At 42.2% G+C, this 17,296-nt stretch overlaps 1 protein-coding gene across 3 annotated transcripts in view; it reads right to left on the bottom strand.

Moving 5' to 3' along the window:
• The window catches only part of cdon (cell adhesion associated, oncogene regulated), a 41,191-nt gene extending 38,893 nt beyond the window's left edge, over positions 1–2,298 (bottom strand). Inside the window, exon 1 of one of the 3 annotated variants that reach the window (XR_014535432.1) lies at positions 1,766–2,295. The gene's annotated coding sequence lies outside the window, so the exon portion shown is untranslated. Of the gene's footprint in view, positions 1–1,765 lie in introns of all 3 variants that reach the window. The other 2 variants (XM_083552623.1, XM_083552624.1) reach the window with 2 other exon arrangements.
• Between the last annotated feature and the right edge of the window lie 14,998 nt (positions 2,299–17,296).

Genomic DNA, 17,296 nt, shown 5'->3' with positions numbered 1-17,296 from the left:
ACACAAAAAAACCTGAATTCTGAAACTTTTACAACTTGTAAATCATTTTCTGTTTCTGACTTCCTACTTTCACCTATTTACTGAAACATGATGGCTTATATGAAACAAATGCAAAAAAAGACTAATTAATAAGTAATAAATAATAATCATTCCACCATATAATTGATTCCACCAAAACATATATTTTGTCTAAATATCTTCCCACGTATAGATTTCTAACTTTTAACCACACGACTTTACCAAATCATATTGTGTTGTTAATAGAGCAAAAGAGGATCTCATTTTCTCTCTCTGTAAAGGAAGCACAGAGGGCTTTGTTGTGTGCCACTGATGTTTTCTTAACCTCTCTGATCAGACAAAAGCCACTCACATGCCACATGTAGGCATCCATTTACATCTCTTTGGGAGAGTTGTGTCAAAAGCAGTCCTGTTAGAGAGCTCGAACGGCTCCCAGCGCAGTTCGATTCCTTGACTGAACCATAAAAGACTTTTAAAGCATAACTAAAACATGAAATGAAATTGAAATTGTCGTTAATATCTGTGTTTATATTCGTCTGAATTGTATCGTAACTAATATCTCTATGTGTATTCTTGTCAAGACAGAGCAAAATTGAAAAGGTGTTTTCATAAAAAAAGAAATAAACACATAGACACCTTGTAAATGTATTACATACACCTTATTCTTGTAGATTTGTTTTTCCAGATTATATTAAAAACAGTGCATGTACATGATTAATTACACATCTTAGTATTCCTGTGGTTTTTTATGTATTACCATTATACTCTCACTATATTAACAGCCTTACTTTCAGTTCCACATTACCACATCTATAGTGAAGCAATCACTGCTTGAGACTTACAGTAAAGATACACTTTTATTATTGTTGCCACACATAATACTGATACCAGTTCCTGCAGGTGGCTTTAGAGAAATCTCCATCGCTTTCTATATCACCTATCATTATGTTTCATTCAAATTCCTGTTTCTATAACATAAAAAACAGGCATCCTGCTCATAGTCTAGTGATCTGAGTGATCAGATGTGGCCAAATAATGTTAACATTTATTATTATTGTTTTAGTTTTTGTCATTATTATTATTATTATTATTATTATTATTATTATTATTATTATTGATCTGTAATAATGTTTGCATTAATCAAAAATATTTGGTTTCCCATTTTTTTGAAGTATCGCCTATAATTAATGCAGCACAAAAAGAAAAAGACAATTTAAATACAAGTTTTTTAGGATCTACTCATTAGAAATTTAGAATTGAGTTTGTCAAGAAAACTCAAAATGTGTGTATCTACAGCCTGAACTGTTTACAACTGACTTTGATGTCGTCCTCACGTCTTGCAGTACTATATATATATGTATGTGTGTGTGTGTGTGTGTGTGTGTGTGTGTGTGTGTGTGTGTGTGTGTGTGTGTCCAGGTTATTTCATTGAGCATAAGTGCATTAGTTATAGATTATCACACGCTACACTGTGTTGTCGCGGTCGCGCGCATGGCGCCTCCTTTACAGCCGAAGGAAAGGGTCTGTTCAACTCCGTACATTACAACCATTTACATAAATCATCCACTTTTCACTAAAGTGTAGTGTGCAGCGCGTTTACATTAAACCGTTTGCAAACACCGCGGCCCATGAGCCTGCTCGAAATGTGTATTGCGTTGTCTGTGTGTGTGTGTGTGTGCGTGTGTTCAAGGCATGCAACCTGGGCAACCTTTTTTCCCCCTGCGCTTTTTTCCCCACAAACTCTTACCTTCCGATGGAGGGAAAACCAAGCCAGATAAACACTCTAGCAGCAAAAAGCATTCTGAAAGCAGCAAATCCGAACCGGTCCCTCCATTAGAGACGATATGCAAAGCAACGGGTGAAGGAAAAAGAAGCAGAAGAAACAGCAGAAGGAAAAGTTTTCTCTCTCCTCCTAGGTAGCCACGCTGAAGTTGAGAGATCAGCAGCGTAGCTCATTGAGTACAAAAGTCAACTATAAGGCGAAGTGAAGCCGAAAACCAAAACTCAACGTCAAAGTTGCTTACACGCAGCACGAGCTACACGCAGCGCTCCAGTTTAGTTTGTTGCTCATTCGCGTATTCCCTGCCCCGTACACACTCTCTCTCTCTCTCTCTCTCTCTCTCTCTCTCTCTCTCTCTCTCTCTCTCTCTCTCACACACACACACACACACACACACACATCCTCGAGGCGAGGATCGAATTGCTCAGCAAATCATGGCAGTCAAGGCGCAGGCTGGTCGTCAAACCAGGAATGTTCCAACCCCGCAAGCCCACAACAGGGCAGTGCCTGAGTGGAGAAAGGAGGGGTGCCCTTCAGCCACTGGCTTAGCAAACTTTCAGCAGCAAAGCAATATTGCAGGCCTCTCAGCCCCCCTTCTACACACACAAAGATATACCACAACACCATGTGTTTTTAATGGACTCTACTAAATATACCTGTTGTCATTCGTGGTCCAGGAGCAAATGCATAGTTGAGCACAGTTTCTTTAAGCAAGCATGCACGCTGACAAGACACAATTACAATATAGACACTTTACAGTTTACATGAGTTTTTATCTTTCACTAAATATTTCTGAAAGAAAAAAATAGATTGAATGAACGAAGAACAGATGGACTAGGCAAATATATATTATAATAGAGAAGAATAATTTTCTTCTAAGTTTGTTAGGAAGTTTGGGTCAAGGCACCAGGGCCAACTATTAACTGGTACCTGGAGCAAGTTATGGGTCTTGGTTAAGGAGGCAGCTGTGTTAGTTTGGTGGTGTTAGAGCTGAAACCTTTGGCCAAAATCCATTGATTCAACTTAGAACCTTAACTACTGAGCCACCACTGCCTTGACTTGAATAAGACTACAAATCCAAAAGACTAATACGTATTTTCTGCTCACTATATTGCAACAGTTTTATTCTTATAGTTTATTGCTAATTGTAAGTCATAAGTTGACAGATTAGCATCTACCTACATTTCTAAGAAATCCAACTTTGAATGTGACAGCAAAAGGCAGACCTGATGCTCATCTCCGTAAATGGTTGCTGTCTACGCTTTGTATTGATCGAGGCACTTTGCATTGTGACATCCTGATTAGATTTAAAATAGTTTCAATCGTCAGTTGTTATAACACTAGATTACATTTGAGAAAGAAGGAATAAATCTGTTACTTGTAGTCTCTTAGCTTGGTGCAGGGGGATACTTGTATACCATCAGTGAATAAAATCAGTATGTGATTCAGGGAAGATGTCTTTTCAATTTTTCTTAAACTTTTACTTTCACACACTCTTCTGACCAGTGATTAATAGTATACAATGCTATGTTTAGCTAAAATGGTGAAGACTTTATTCACATAAATTTGCACAAAACAAATCCACTGTATGCACTACTTATAAATGTGACTAAAGTGCTGCCCCAACCGTTCTTAATGTGAGCATGAGAAAATATAGTCACTGGTAAGTGGTACACCATTTCAGCACATTTTTGAACCGGAGATGCAGAGGAGAGTTATGAATGGTGATGGTGATCTATTTATACAGAGCTCTTGGAAAGCCTCGTAAAAGCATTGTATGACTCACAAATGACAGGCATGAATTATTCTCTGTAATTAATTATTATTATTATTATTATTCTCATCAATTAATGTACTGTTTATTTATTTGATCATAACACTGGCTGAAGCAAGGCAATATAAAAACCTAATTGATATGACTGAGTAAAAGCTGTATTTGTGCAACTAATGGCCACAGGTTGCTTTTGGCTTTAGAATTTCTGGTTGAATTGCCATCTTATTCAGTGGCTGGAACCATTTCCTCTACAGCAGTGGTCTCTGTGTGAATGTGTGTGTGTCTAGGTTTGAGTTTATGTTTACAAGTCTTTGTGGAGCTCAGTGATATCTGAGACTTTATAGATCATTCTCTTTCTCCAAGGTCTGCTTTTTAGCAATCTATGCCTAGTAAATCCTGACTCTAGGAAAAGAAAGAAAGGAAAGAAAGATAACTGGTTGTGTGTCTTAGTATTGACATTTGTCCAGGATTCAACATTCTACTCTCAGATCTATTTGATTGAACTTTTGTAGGTGTGATGTAGGATCGATTGTGAACCTGGAATTTCCCGACCATTCATCTGACGTTGGTTGAGGAGGCCTGGCATGGAGTCAGCATTCCAGTTCTTCAATGTTGTTTTTAGTTGGGTCGAGGTCAGCGCTCTGTGCAGGGCACTTGATTTCTTACACAACAAACCTGACAAACAGTGTCTTTATGGATATTACTTTGTGCTCCGGGGCATTGTCATTCTGGAACAGGCCTGGCCCCTTTGGGTCCAGTAGAGGAGAATTCTTAATGCTAAAAAAGATCCTATACAATGTGTTTAAAACATTGTGGCAACAGTCTGGGAAGCCTCATATATGGTGTCCACATAGTTTTGGCAACATAACATGGTTTGTAAAATTACTTGTGTTTAAAAATAAACTTCACTAAAATGTTTACTTCGGAACAGCCTATTGAAACACCTTAGATTGTCTGAAAAGTCTAATGATGCAGTTCAAAAGCCTTTTTTAAAACAGAACTGATAAACTGCAGAAATTAACCAACAGTGTGAGTAAATAAACTAAAATGTTTGAAGAACATTTGTACGAAGTGTTCATATGTACCTTTTCTAACAACTGCAAAATCTAAAATAAAATGATCTTTTTTTCACCACAATAGTAATTGAGATCTGGACAATACGGTATGTGAATAAAAGGGATGGACTGAAGAGTATGATTCTAAAATAAAGAAAATTCATTTAACAGTAGAGTCAATGGTCTGAAAAAGAAATAGGCCAATTAATTTGCATTTACTCCAAAAATGGCACAACAACCTACATTTCAGATAATTTTGCTTAAAAATGCATAGGATCAGCTTTAATATATGCTTTAACTGCTAAAACTTAACTTTAATTTTGATTTAATTATACTTATTAATGGTAATGTGTGTTTTCATAGCCAGTGACCAGTGTTACGTCTTTTTATTATTTGACATTTATCAGTGAAATCCCACATCCTATTATGAAATGACTATGGTTATTAATCATTAGAAATACGAGTCAAACTAGCATTGGCTCCTGCCGTGGTACCATGCCCATGAAAAAAGAGGGGTGCTTTAAAAGAGGGAGTGTATGACAAAATTCTGGGTAGGGGACATGAGGGCAATCAAACACATTCACATATAAAAGGCCAGAAAGTGAGCCAACCATAGTGAGAAGGGGCCTACACTGTGCATAAAAGAAGGGAATAATGTCCAGAGTTGAGAGAGTGATTGGGGTTCCAGATGCCATAACCATGCTGAGAACTGGAACATTGACACTTTTTGTTCACCCAGATCTTTGTATGTCTCTGGCTTTCTGGCTTTGTTTTTGTCTCTCTGTCTCTGTCTCTCCGTCTCTCTCTGTCTCTCTCTGTCTCTCTCTCTCTCTCTCTCTCTCTCTCTCTCTCTCTCTCTCTCTCTCTCTCTCTCTCTCTCTTTTTGCACGTAAGACTATCAGGAAAACAGCCACTATAGCATGACATCCTCAGTGTTATGTGAAACACAATTATTGTATCAATAGACAATATAGACTATATCCTAACCTTTTCCTAAAATAAACATTTAACGATCATCCACATTTCATCTATAAAACCTCAAACCACCTGTCACATTCTAAAACTGTCTGAATTGTTTATTGTACAAGTAGTGCCATCTAAGGCTTTAAGAGCTGCAAAGTGAGCTGAGGCAGAACTGCTACTGTCAACAGGTCCAATGATACCACAGTCTTCTTCACTAAATGAAGGTCATTTCAGATAGTAGGAGTGCCATCAGTACTAAAGGTTGCAGCAGGTTAGGCTCATGGGTCAGAGTTCAGGGTTCTTTTGTGAATCAAACCATGAGGGAGGGAATATTCAAAAGTGGCATAAGAATGTCCAGATGCCCAGAGCTGCTTCATCACTAGGCTGAGCAGTGTTCAGTGGACAAATGAAAAAAATAATGAATATAGCTCTGGAACATCATGTCCTTTGACAAACAAAATGTAAAATTGTCTGTGGATAATTTTTAAAAATACTTAGTTGACAAACCAAATTCTCTCAAAACCATCTTCTTTGTCCATCTCTTATTCTTGTCCAGCTCTTAATCTGTTTTTATGTTTTTATCTTATTTATATATCTTTATCTTATTCATGTAAATAAATGGTTTATGGCTTTAATTCTTTTTTTTTTTTTTTTTTTAAACACGCACCATGCCAACATTGATTTCTGATACCCCGGCCCTTAATAAACCAAACACAAAATACTGATACTAATAATGTTAAAATTCTGCATTATATTTAATTGTAAGGAAAGTGATTTATGGTGATGTTTTAACAGACAGTGGAAATTTTCACAGCATAGGTTATAAGAATATAGAAAATATCATGCAGACAGGAATGTGTGCATATGCATGCGTGTGTGTAAGAGCAAGACAGAGATTTGAGACATCACCTCCCCATCTGGTTTGTGCATTACTAGGGCTAGATCACATTATCCATCCTGGTCTCACTGGGAATTTCATCAGTATGTAACATCTTACTTATTCACACATCTACTGTGCTCTCTCTCTCTCTCTCTCTCTCTCTCTCTCTCTCTCTCTCTCTCTCTCTCTCTCTCTCTCTTCTCTTTCTTTAGGGCTCTCAAACACTCACACAATCAAGTCTTAATTGGGTGTTTGCATTGACTATGTTACTGTAATTTAATAAAGCCATATGTACACTACAACTGTGTTAGTGGTAACTATCACTTTTCTTTTAGTTTATATATTTCTTTATATTATTTTCTAAGAGTATTCATTATATGCTGCAGCAGTTCTTTAAAAATATGGTGTGAGTAAAAAAGAGAATGAAAGAAGAAAATAGAAAGAAAAAGAGAGGGGTTTGAAATTGCTTTATGTGTGTAAAAAAAAAAAAAAGGAAAAAAGCAAAGCAATGCATTGACATGACGTGTGTTTTCAATTTGTTTCGATTTAACTTGCGTAACATTAAAACAATAAACATGAGAAATTTTATGGAAATCCAGATGTAGATTTAGATCTATAATGTAAAAGCCCAGCGGTCACAGAGATAATACGCATCCCTTTATATAGCCATGGTCACTAGGGGTGCAACTGTGGCATCACAATACAATTAAAACAATTTTAAAGTACAATAACTGGGACTTAAATTTAATTTAGTAACATGCCTAAGGTTCTGCAGTTAGATATGTTGTCATAGCTTTCTGTAGCCCTAGATGTTTTTTTAACCCTATGAATTTTCAGAAAGCCACTGTGATTGAATCTGGAAGGAAAGGCCATCTGAATGCACTGGTGTACCTGATACAATGTTATGCTTTGTTCCACCATTCCCTACTCTACTGTTGCAACTTACCTGAACACCAAAATGCTTCTATACACCACATATGAGGGAATGTTCCAGGTTCATCTGATTGCAGAATGTAGGAACAAATGGTTTAATATGCCAGTGTACTTAGAAGAAGAAATGTTTTTAAGCTCCGTTAGCCTTATGTAATTTGAGTGTTGACTTTATTAAGTAGAAATTATTGCACATAATGTAATTTAAGCTGTACTGTATGATAAGTTGCCTACTTATTATTTATTACTGCATTATTGGATGAGGAAATGGAATAATATTGAATTGTATCAAATGAGATATGGGACTAATTATCATATAATTTCAGATTTCTGAACATGTAAAAGAAATTCATAAATATAGGACATATAGCATATATATGTGTGTGTGTGTGTGCGTGTGTGTGTGTGTGTGTGTGTGTGTGTGTGTGTGTGTGTGTGTGTGTGTGAGAGAGAGAGAGAGAGAGAGAGAGAGAGAGAGAGAGAGAGAGAGAGAGAGAGAGCAATACTTAATTTCACAGTGCTACAAGTAAGTCATGCATTCCTAGTTCTAATTAAGCCAGTAATCCCCAGCTGCCCTCTTCATACCCCAACTACAGGAAACAAATGCTTCTGTTTCTGCTCATCTTTCTCTGTGTGATGATACTATGCTGCTCATCACAAATACGTACAATACATTTTCCAAGCACCATGCATCCTGCACATATATTCTTGTACCTTGTACTTTGTACCTCACAGACAGTTCACTACAGTTTAGATGGCATGGGTGGATTTGGGAAAAAGTCATTAGTTACCTGCTGTTAGGTCTTGAATGGAGGGCAAGCCTTGAATGGTTCTTGGCTAAAACCAATAAATCTGAACAATTCAAATGAATTTGGTGGCTGTCACTCTCAAACGCTTGAATGCATGTAGAAAATAAGGTTACAAATTACAAAACTCTCTGTCCCCTACATACACTTACACACACTGTCAGCTCCCACTTGCACCTACCTTAATGCTGGATCGGGGATGTCATAAAAACATGAAGCAAGAGACAAGTGTTTGAGATAGCCACCAGCATAATGAAGCACATTCCTAAGCTGTGGGGAGCTGTATATTGGTGGTAAAGAATTGAAGCTGAGCAAGTATTTACTCCAAAAATAAGACTAAATAAATAGTAACTGCTGCTGTTTTAAGACCTTCCTGTCACTAGACACAGCACTCTATAAAAGCAGCAGTTATACTCACAGTTATATTCCTATTGGGTTCCCTGGCCTTAGATTTACCCTGCCAGCCCTCTGCATTGGTGGTTCAACACAGGGCATCAGTATCAAGCTTGACCTTTTAAACTGATGCTTTTTCCAATCTAGACTATTTTCTTTAAAATGTAATGGCATTGTATTCTAACATGCAATGAAGCCCATTGCTTTTGCACTGTTGGTAGCAGTATAATATTGCCCATAATTGTACTTTTCAACCGTAAAAAAATTGACATTTGTAAGCCCTTAAATAAAACATTTTTATTGCCTACTGTGGCAGCGGATCACGAGTGGAGGGCAGAGCTGGACAAAATGAGCGGGAAGCCTATACTTTTAGCTGATGAGACTAATCAGTGTGCTCTTTTCAGTCTGGCAACACCAATTAAGAAGAACAAGAAACCAGCCTCTGTGGAGGGAGAGACACCAAGCAGAGAAGAGTGGAAGGGTCTCCAAACGCTGACTGAGCACAGAAGGATGGCAAGAGAAAGGTATGTGTACTCAGGCGGATGTCGAGATATATCTGCTATAAATGGACATTCGGTGCAGGATGAGGATGGGTTCCCTCTTGAGTCTGGTTCCTTACAGGGTTTTTTCCTTATGCCATCTTGGGGAGTTTTTTCTTGCCACAGTCGCCACCGGCTCGCTCATCAGGGAAAAACTTACACTTATAAAGAACATTATTCAATTTTAACCACCACATTATTTGTGTAAAGCTGCTTTGAGACAATGTTCATTGTTAAAAGCCTTATACAAATAAAGATGAATTGAATTGAATTAAACAAGGCGTGTCGGTCCACAAAGGATCTCGGGCAGACACCAAGGAACGACAGGCCGATCCGCAAGTGAGTTCGAACAGAAGCTGAATAAAGGTGTCCGCAAGAGTGTGGGTGAGCTCTCCCATTAATATTGGAAAGGAAAGTGAAGGGACAAAAATTTAAGTAAAATAAAGAAAGCTCTGCTTGGTGAACTATTGCTTGTTGGTTTTTATTCCAGCACAGAACCAGTGAGATTTGTTACAGTGGTGCCAAAACCCCGTGCTGAAAGAGAGGTATGAGGCCAAGGAGACTTCGCCATGGAGTTCGCGGAGTTCGCAAAGGAGACTTTGCCATGGAGTCGAGATGGGACCTTTACACACAACAGTCTCTAGAGTTTACACAGAAAAATGTGAAAAGCAAAAAAAAACATCTAGCGAAGGGCAGTTTTGCAGGTGGAAATGCCTTGCTGATGGGAGCTGTCCAGAGAATGGGCACACAGATTTGAACCATAGGAAGTAGGATAGAAAAGGAAGTCTATGGTAAATCAAATAATAACTTTTAACAACTGTGGTAAGCAGTTTCAGAATGCACAGTGCACCACACCTTTAAGATTGTGGGCTGCAATAGCAAAAAACAAATCAGGGTTCCACTCCTGTCAGACAACAACAGAAATCAGAGAAAACCACAGCTCTCGGATAGAGTATTTTTTTTTGTTTTTTTTAAGATTTAATAGACACACATTGTGTGCAACATTGTAAGCATTTTTTCCTCAAAGTTGATGTTTTAAAAGCAAGAAAAATTGGTAGGTATAAGGATTTCAGTGAGTTTGACAAGGGCCCAATTGTGATCGCTAGACGACTCGGTCAAAGCATCTCTAAAACTGCAGGTTTTGTGCGATGTACCCAGTCAAGAGTCAAGTCAAGAGTCAAGAAGCTTTTATTGTAATTTCAACTATATATAGCTGACGCAGAACACAGTGAAATGAGACAACTTTTCTCCAGAACCCTTGTGATACATAACACAACAGAGAGCTACATACAGGACACAGAGGTAAGAACTAAAGTAAGTTGTCCTAGCAACATAAAGTGCATCGTGTGCAACCTAGTGCTAACAGTGCAAGACAAAAGACACAACACAAGACAGTGTGGGACAGATACACAAAACACATAATAGCACTAACCAGTCAACATACTGTATATGTTATACAGTAAAATGTGCAAAAGAGAACTATATACAAAAGTGTACTTGTAGACATATACAAAATCTTCTTCTTCTTCTTTTAGCTTCTCCCATTAGGGATCTCCACAGCGGATCATCCATCTCCATACCCTCCTGTCCTCTACATCAAACCAAATACATATACACAATGTTTAGCAAAAACAGCAAGAGCATTTAAGAGGTGCAAAACAGCATGTAAACAGTATAATATGATTATAATATATGGGTGGTTCTAAGGACATGGATGTTTATTAATTGAAATGAGTATTGAGAGTGTTTTTGAGTTTAGGTTGTAAAGTTCAATAACACACAGCTACAGTAAGTGAGTGTATATGTGAGCTTGCTACAGTTTAATTCTGTGGGTTAAGGAGCCTGATGACTTGAGGGAAAAAACTGTTGCACTGTCTGGATGTGAGGGCCCGGATGCTTTGGAACCACTTCCCAGATGATAGAAGAGTAAAGGGTGTGTGTGAGGGGCTTGTGGGGTTGTCCACAATGCTGTAAACTTTGTGGATGCAGCGTGTGGTGTAAATGTCCGTGATAGAGGGATGAGAGACTACAATGATCTTCTCGGCTGTCCTTATTATCCTCTGTAGGGTCCTGCGGTCTCTGTAGGGTCCTGCATTTTCCAAACCAGGCAGTGATGCAGCTCTTTAGGATGTTCTCGATGGTCCCTCTGTAGAACATTGTTAGTAAGGAAGATGGGCTTTTCTCAGCCTTCTCAGAAAGTAGAGACTCTGCTGGGCTTTCTTGCAGATGGTGCGGGTATTTAGTGACCAGGTGAAGTTCTCCGCCAGATAAACACCAAGGAATTTGGTGCTCCTGACTATTTCCACAAAGGATCCATCAATGTTCAGTGATTGAGAATGGCTGCCCTGTTCTCTTCTGAAGTTGACATTCAGGGACAGGTTGTTGGCTCTACACCAGGCTGTTAGCTGTTGCACCTCCTCTCTGTATGCTGACTCATCGTTCTTGCTGATGAGCCCACCACAGTCGTGTCATCTGCAAACTTGATGATGTGGTATGAGGTGAGCATTACTACAAGGTTATGAGTCAGCAGTGCAAACAACAGTGGACTGAGCACACAGCCCTGAGGGGCTCCAGTGCTCAGTGTGGTAGTGTTGAAGATGCTGTTCCCGATCCGGACTGACTTAGGTCTCCCAGTCCAGGATTTAGTTGCAGAGTAAGATGTTTAGGCCAAGTAGGCTCAGCTTCGTACGTATGTGTCCTCATTTTCCAGGTGTGTAAGGACCAGCATCAGGGCCAGGGCCAGATGTAGGGTCATGATGATGGCATCGTCTGTGGAACGTGTCGGACAAAACGCAAACTGCATAGGGTCCAGTGAGGGTGGTAGCTGGGTTTTGATGTGTCTTGAAGTACTTCATAACAATGTGTGCGAGAGTAAAGGGATGATAGATATTGAGGCAGGAGACTGAAGACTTTTTTGCCATGGGGATGATAGTCATTGTCTTGAGGCATGTAGGAACAGTGGTGCTGTTTAGGGAGATGTTGAAGATATCAGTGAAGACAACTGCTAGCTGTTCTGCACTCTGCCAGGTATGTTGTCTGGTCCAGCCGAATTCCGTGGGTTAACTCTGCATAGAGTCTTTAGACAAAGCACCTTGTTGTTGGGAGGAGGGGTGGTCTTCCTTGCCACCAGGTCACCTCAAACTGCCATAAAAGTTGTTTCGCTCATCTGGGAGGGAGGCATCACTGTAAACAGCAGGTAAAGTTGTCTTGTAGTTTGTGATCGCCTAGATTCCCTGCCGCATGCACCAGGTGTCTCTGCTGTCCTGGAAGTGTCCATGTATTCTCTTGGCATGTGCGTGCTTCTCTGCTCTCATTAGCATTAGTGCTGGGGGGAATGTACACTCTGACAATTTAAGCAGTAGTGAATTCCCGTAGTAAATAAAATTGCCTGCATCTTACAATCACAAACTCCACTTGCGTGTAGTAGCCAGGGGCAAGCACAAAGTTCTTGCACTATTTAGTGTTAATATAAACAATCACGCCACCATTGCAAGTCTTACCACACAGAGCTGCATTTCTGTCGGCACCAAAACGCAGCTAGACATGTATTGTTGGATGGCGGCATCTAAAACTCTGCTTCTCCAGAAAAACAAAAGCACAGCAGTCTCTTAATCCTTGCCGCGTGGTCTGCTGGAGTCAGATGTAGTTCTATTTATTGTCCAGCAAGCAGACATTTGAAAGTAGAATGGATGGGGAGTCAGACAGCTAGGGTTAGCCTTTAGCCTAGCATGGACACCCGCGAATTTGCCCCGCTTCTGCTTCTTTGAGCACCGCTTCCAATGTCCCCTCTTCTGGCCACCGACATCAAGCATTGCTGGGCACTAGGGACCTGGTCTTTGTAGCCGATTTCTCAGCAAACTGAGGTCCTGAAGGTTATTGAGAACATCAGGGTGGTGTTCTAAACCCCCTGCTGTATTAACATTACACACATGGCCGTGTGGCCACTTTCAACTCCACCACCATCATCAAGTTTGCTGACAACACTGTTGTGGTGAGCTTACTTACAGGAGATTAAAAAACCTGGAGACAATCTTCTCCTAAACATCAGCCAGACTAAGGAGTTGATAGTGGACTTCAACAAGAAACAGGAGCGGTTATACCAACCGATAAACATCAACAGGACCCCAGTGGAGAGAGTGGAGAGACAGTTTCTGGTACCTAGGTGTTCACATCACACAGGACCTGTCTTGGTCCAGTCATATCAACAATTCTGAACTTCTTTGTGTACCTAGATACCGTCTATCCTCTGCGGGTGGCAGATCCTTTTCTGTCATTGCTCCAATACTATGGAACTCCCTACCCATTGCACTCAGAACCATTACCACTCTGACTGAATTTAAATCAAGGCTTAAGACCCACCTTTTCAACCTCCACTATCAGTCAATGCATATGTGTTAGGAGTCCTTCATTTTTCTGAAATGTGGTGTATGTTTCATGTACTATGTAGTGTTCTATCTCTTGTCCTGTATGTTTTTATGTCTATGTTGTCTCTGCTATTAACTCATGCAGCTGCATGTGATCCTTCATCCTGGGCAAATGTCCGACGAATATGTTTATGTTTATGTATGTTCATTATATTTCATCTGTCTTGATATATTGAAATATTGTACCTTGTAAAGCGTCCTTGAGCTTGGGAAAGGCGCTATATAAATTAAACTTATTATTATTATTATTATTATTATTATTATTGGTGAAGAAGGCCCGGCAGCCTTCATCGAACAAATCGTGGCAACGCTGTTGTGTAAAAAAAACCTTCAAAAACACGTGCATGCACATTCTAATTTATTAACGCACATTATGTACATAAAGAAATTTCAAACACGTTAATATACTGCCGCCATTTTGATTTTCGTTTATCTCGATCATCGGTTACCTCGATGCTTTTTGGGGACCCCCTAGGACATCGACATAACCGGGTTCCACTGGAACCCGGTTATGTCGATGTCCTAGGGGGTCCCCAAAAAGCATCGAGGTAACCGATGATCGATATATATATATATATATGCAAGTTCTCCCACTTAGAAATCATGGAGGGGTCTGAAATTGTCATCGTAGTTGCATGTCCACTGTGAGAGACATAATCTGAAAAAAAAATCCAGAAATCGCAATATATGATTTTTTTTACTATTTATTTGTATGATACAGCTGCAAATAAGGATTTGAACACCTGTCTATAAGCTAGAATTCTGACCCCCAAAGACCTGTTAGTCTGCCTTTAAAATGTCCACCTCCACTACATTTATTATCCTAAATTAGATGCACCTGTTTGAGGTCGTTAGCTGCATAAAGACACCTGTCCACCCCATACAATCAGTAAGAATCCAACTACTAACATGGCCAAGACCAAAGAGCTGTCCAAAGACACTAGAGACAAAATTGTACACCTCCACAAGGCTGGAAAGGGCAACGGGGAAATTGCCAAGCAGCTTGGTAAAAAAAGGTCCACTGTTGGAGCAATCATTAGAAAATGGAAGAAACTAAACATGACTGTCAATCTCCCTCGGACTGGGGCTCCATGCAAGATCTCACCTCCTGGGGTCTCAATGATCCTAAGGAAGGTGAGAAATCAGCCCAGAACTACACGGCAGGAGCTGGTCAATGATCTGAAAAGAGCTGGGACCACCGTTTCCAAGGTTACTGTTGGTAATACACTAAGACGTCATGGTTTGAATCAAGAGATTCTAAGATTTCTAAGTTGGAGAACTTGCAAAATAGCAGGGTGTTCAAATACTTATTTTCCTCACTGTATATATATATATACATATATATATATACGGGGTTGGGGCTCGTATGCGAGCGCCTGGTGGCCGGGCCTTCCCCCACAGGGTCCGGCCGGGCTCAGCCCGAAGGAGCGACGTGGGGCCGCCTTCCAGTGGGCTCACCACCTGCAGGAGGGACCGTAAGGGGCCGGTGCTAAGAGGATCGGGCAGCAGTCGAAGGTGGAGGCCTCGACAACCCGATCCCTGGACACGGAAGCTAGCTCTAGGGACGTGGAATGTCACCTCGCTGGCGGGGAAGGAGCCTGAGATTGTGCGTGAGGTTGAGAGGTTCCGACTAGAGATAGTCGGGATCACCTCTACGCACGGCCTGGGCTCTGGAACCACACTCCTCGAGAGAGGATGGACTCTTTACAACTCTGGAGCTGCCCATGGTGAAAGGCGTCGGGCTGGTGTGGGTTTGCTAATAGACCCCCAGCTCAGCCGCCATGTGTTGGAGTTTACCCCGGTGAACGAGAGGGTCGTTTCCCTGCGCCTACGGGTCGGGGATAGGTCTCTCACTGTCGTGTGTGCCTACGGGCCAAACGGCAGTATAGAGTACCCGGCCTTCTTGGGGTCTCTGGGAGGGGTGCTGGACAGTGCTCCGACTGGGGACTCCGTCGTTCTACTAGGAGACTTCAATGCACACGTGGGCAGCGACAATGACACCTGGAGGGGCGTGATTGGGAGGAACGGCCCCCCTGATCTGAACCCGAGCGGTGTTCAGTTATTGGACTTCTGTGCTAGTTACAGTTTGTCCATAACGAACACCATGTTCAAGCATAAGGGTGTCCATCAGTACACGTGGCACCAGGACACCCTAGGCCGTAGGTCGATGATCTACTTTGTGGTCGTTTCATCTGACCTGCGGCCGTATGTCTTGGACACTCGGGTAAAGAGAGGGGCGGAGCTGTCAACTGATCACCACCTGGTGGTGAGTTGGATCCGATGGCGGGGGAGGAAGCTGGACAGACTCGGCAGACCCAAGCGTACTGTGAGGGTCTGCTGGGAACGTTTGGCCGAGCCTCCTGTCAGAGAGATCTTCAACTCCCACCTCCGGCGGAGCTTTGACCAGATCCCGAGGGAGGCCGGAGATATTGAGTCCGAGTGGACCATGTTCTCCACCTCCATTGTCGAAGCGGCCGCTCGGAGCTGTGGCAGTAAGGTCTCCGGTGCCTGTCGAGGCGGCAATCCCCGAACCCGGTGGTGGAAACCGGAAGTAAGGGATGCCGTCAAGCTGAAGAAGGAGTCCTACCTGGCCTGGTTGGCTTGTGGGACTCCTGAGGCAGCTGACGGGTACCGGCAGGCCAAGCGAACTGCAGCCCGGGTGGTTATCGAGGCAAAAACTCGGGCCTGGGAGGAGTTCAGTGAGGCCATGGAGAAGGACTATCGGCTGGCCTCGAAGAGATTCTGGCAAACCGTCCGGCGCCTCAGGAGGGGAAAGCAGTGCCCCACCAATGCTGTTTACAGTAGAGGTGGGGAGCTGTTGACCTCAACTGGGGATGTCGTTGGACGGTGGAAGGAATACTTCGAGGATCTCCTCAATCCCGCCGTCACGTCTTCCATTGAGGAAGCAGAGGCTGAGGGCTCAGAGGCGGACTCGTCCATCACCCAAGCTGAAGTCACCGAGGTAGTAAAGAAACTCCTCGGTGGCAGGGCACCGGGGGTGGATGAGATCCGCCCTGAGTACCTCAAGTCTCTGGATGTTGTGGGGCTGTCTTGGCTGACACGCCTCTGCAGCATCGCGTGGCGGTCGGGGACAGTGCCTCTGGAATGGCAGACCGGGGTGGTGGTCCCTCTTTTTAAGAAGGGGGACCGGAGGGTGTGTTCCAACTATAGGGGGATCACACTTCTCAGCCTACCTGGGAAAGTCTATGCCAGGGTACTGGAGAGGAGAATACGGCCGATAGTAGAACCTCGGATTCAGGAGGAACAATGTGGTTTTCGTCCAGGCCGTGGAACACTGGACCAGCTCTATACCCTCTACAGGGTGCTGGAGGGTTCATGGGAGTTTGCCCAACCAGTCCACATGTGCTACTGTGTCCCTCGCGGCGGCCTGTGGAGGGTGCTCCGGGAGTATGGGGTCGGGGGCCCTTTACTAAGGGCTGTCCGGTCCCTGTATGACCGAAGCAGGAGCTTGGTTCGCATTGTCGGCAGTAAGTCAGACTTGTTCCCGGTGCATGTTGGACTCCGGCAGGGCTGCCCTTTGTCACCGGTTCTGTTCATAATTTTTATGGACAGAATTTCTAGGCGCAGCCAGGGGTCGGAGGGTGTCCGGTTTGGTGACGACACGATTTCGTCTTTGCTCTTTGCAGATGATGTTGTCGTGTTGGCTTCATCAGACCAGGACCTTCAGCATGCACTGGGAAGGTTTGCAGCCGAGTGTGAAGCGGCTGGGATGA

The sequence above is a fragment of the Silurus aristotelis genome (assembly GCF_946808225.1).
Source record: "Silurus aristotelis genome assembly, chromosome: 10".
Classification (NCBI taxonomy): Eukaryota; Metazoa; Chordata; class Actinopteri; order Siluriformes; family Siluridae; genus Silurus; species Silurus aristotelis.
The sequence above is the reverse complement of the archived record's forward strand: the minus strand, read 5'-3'. Positions and strand labels throughout refer to the sequence as shown.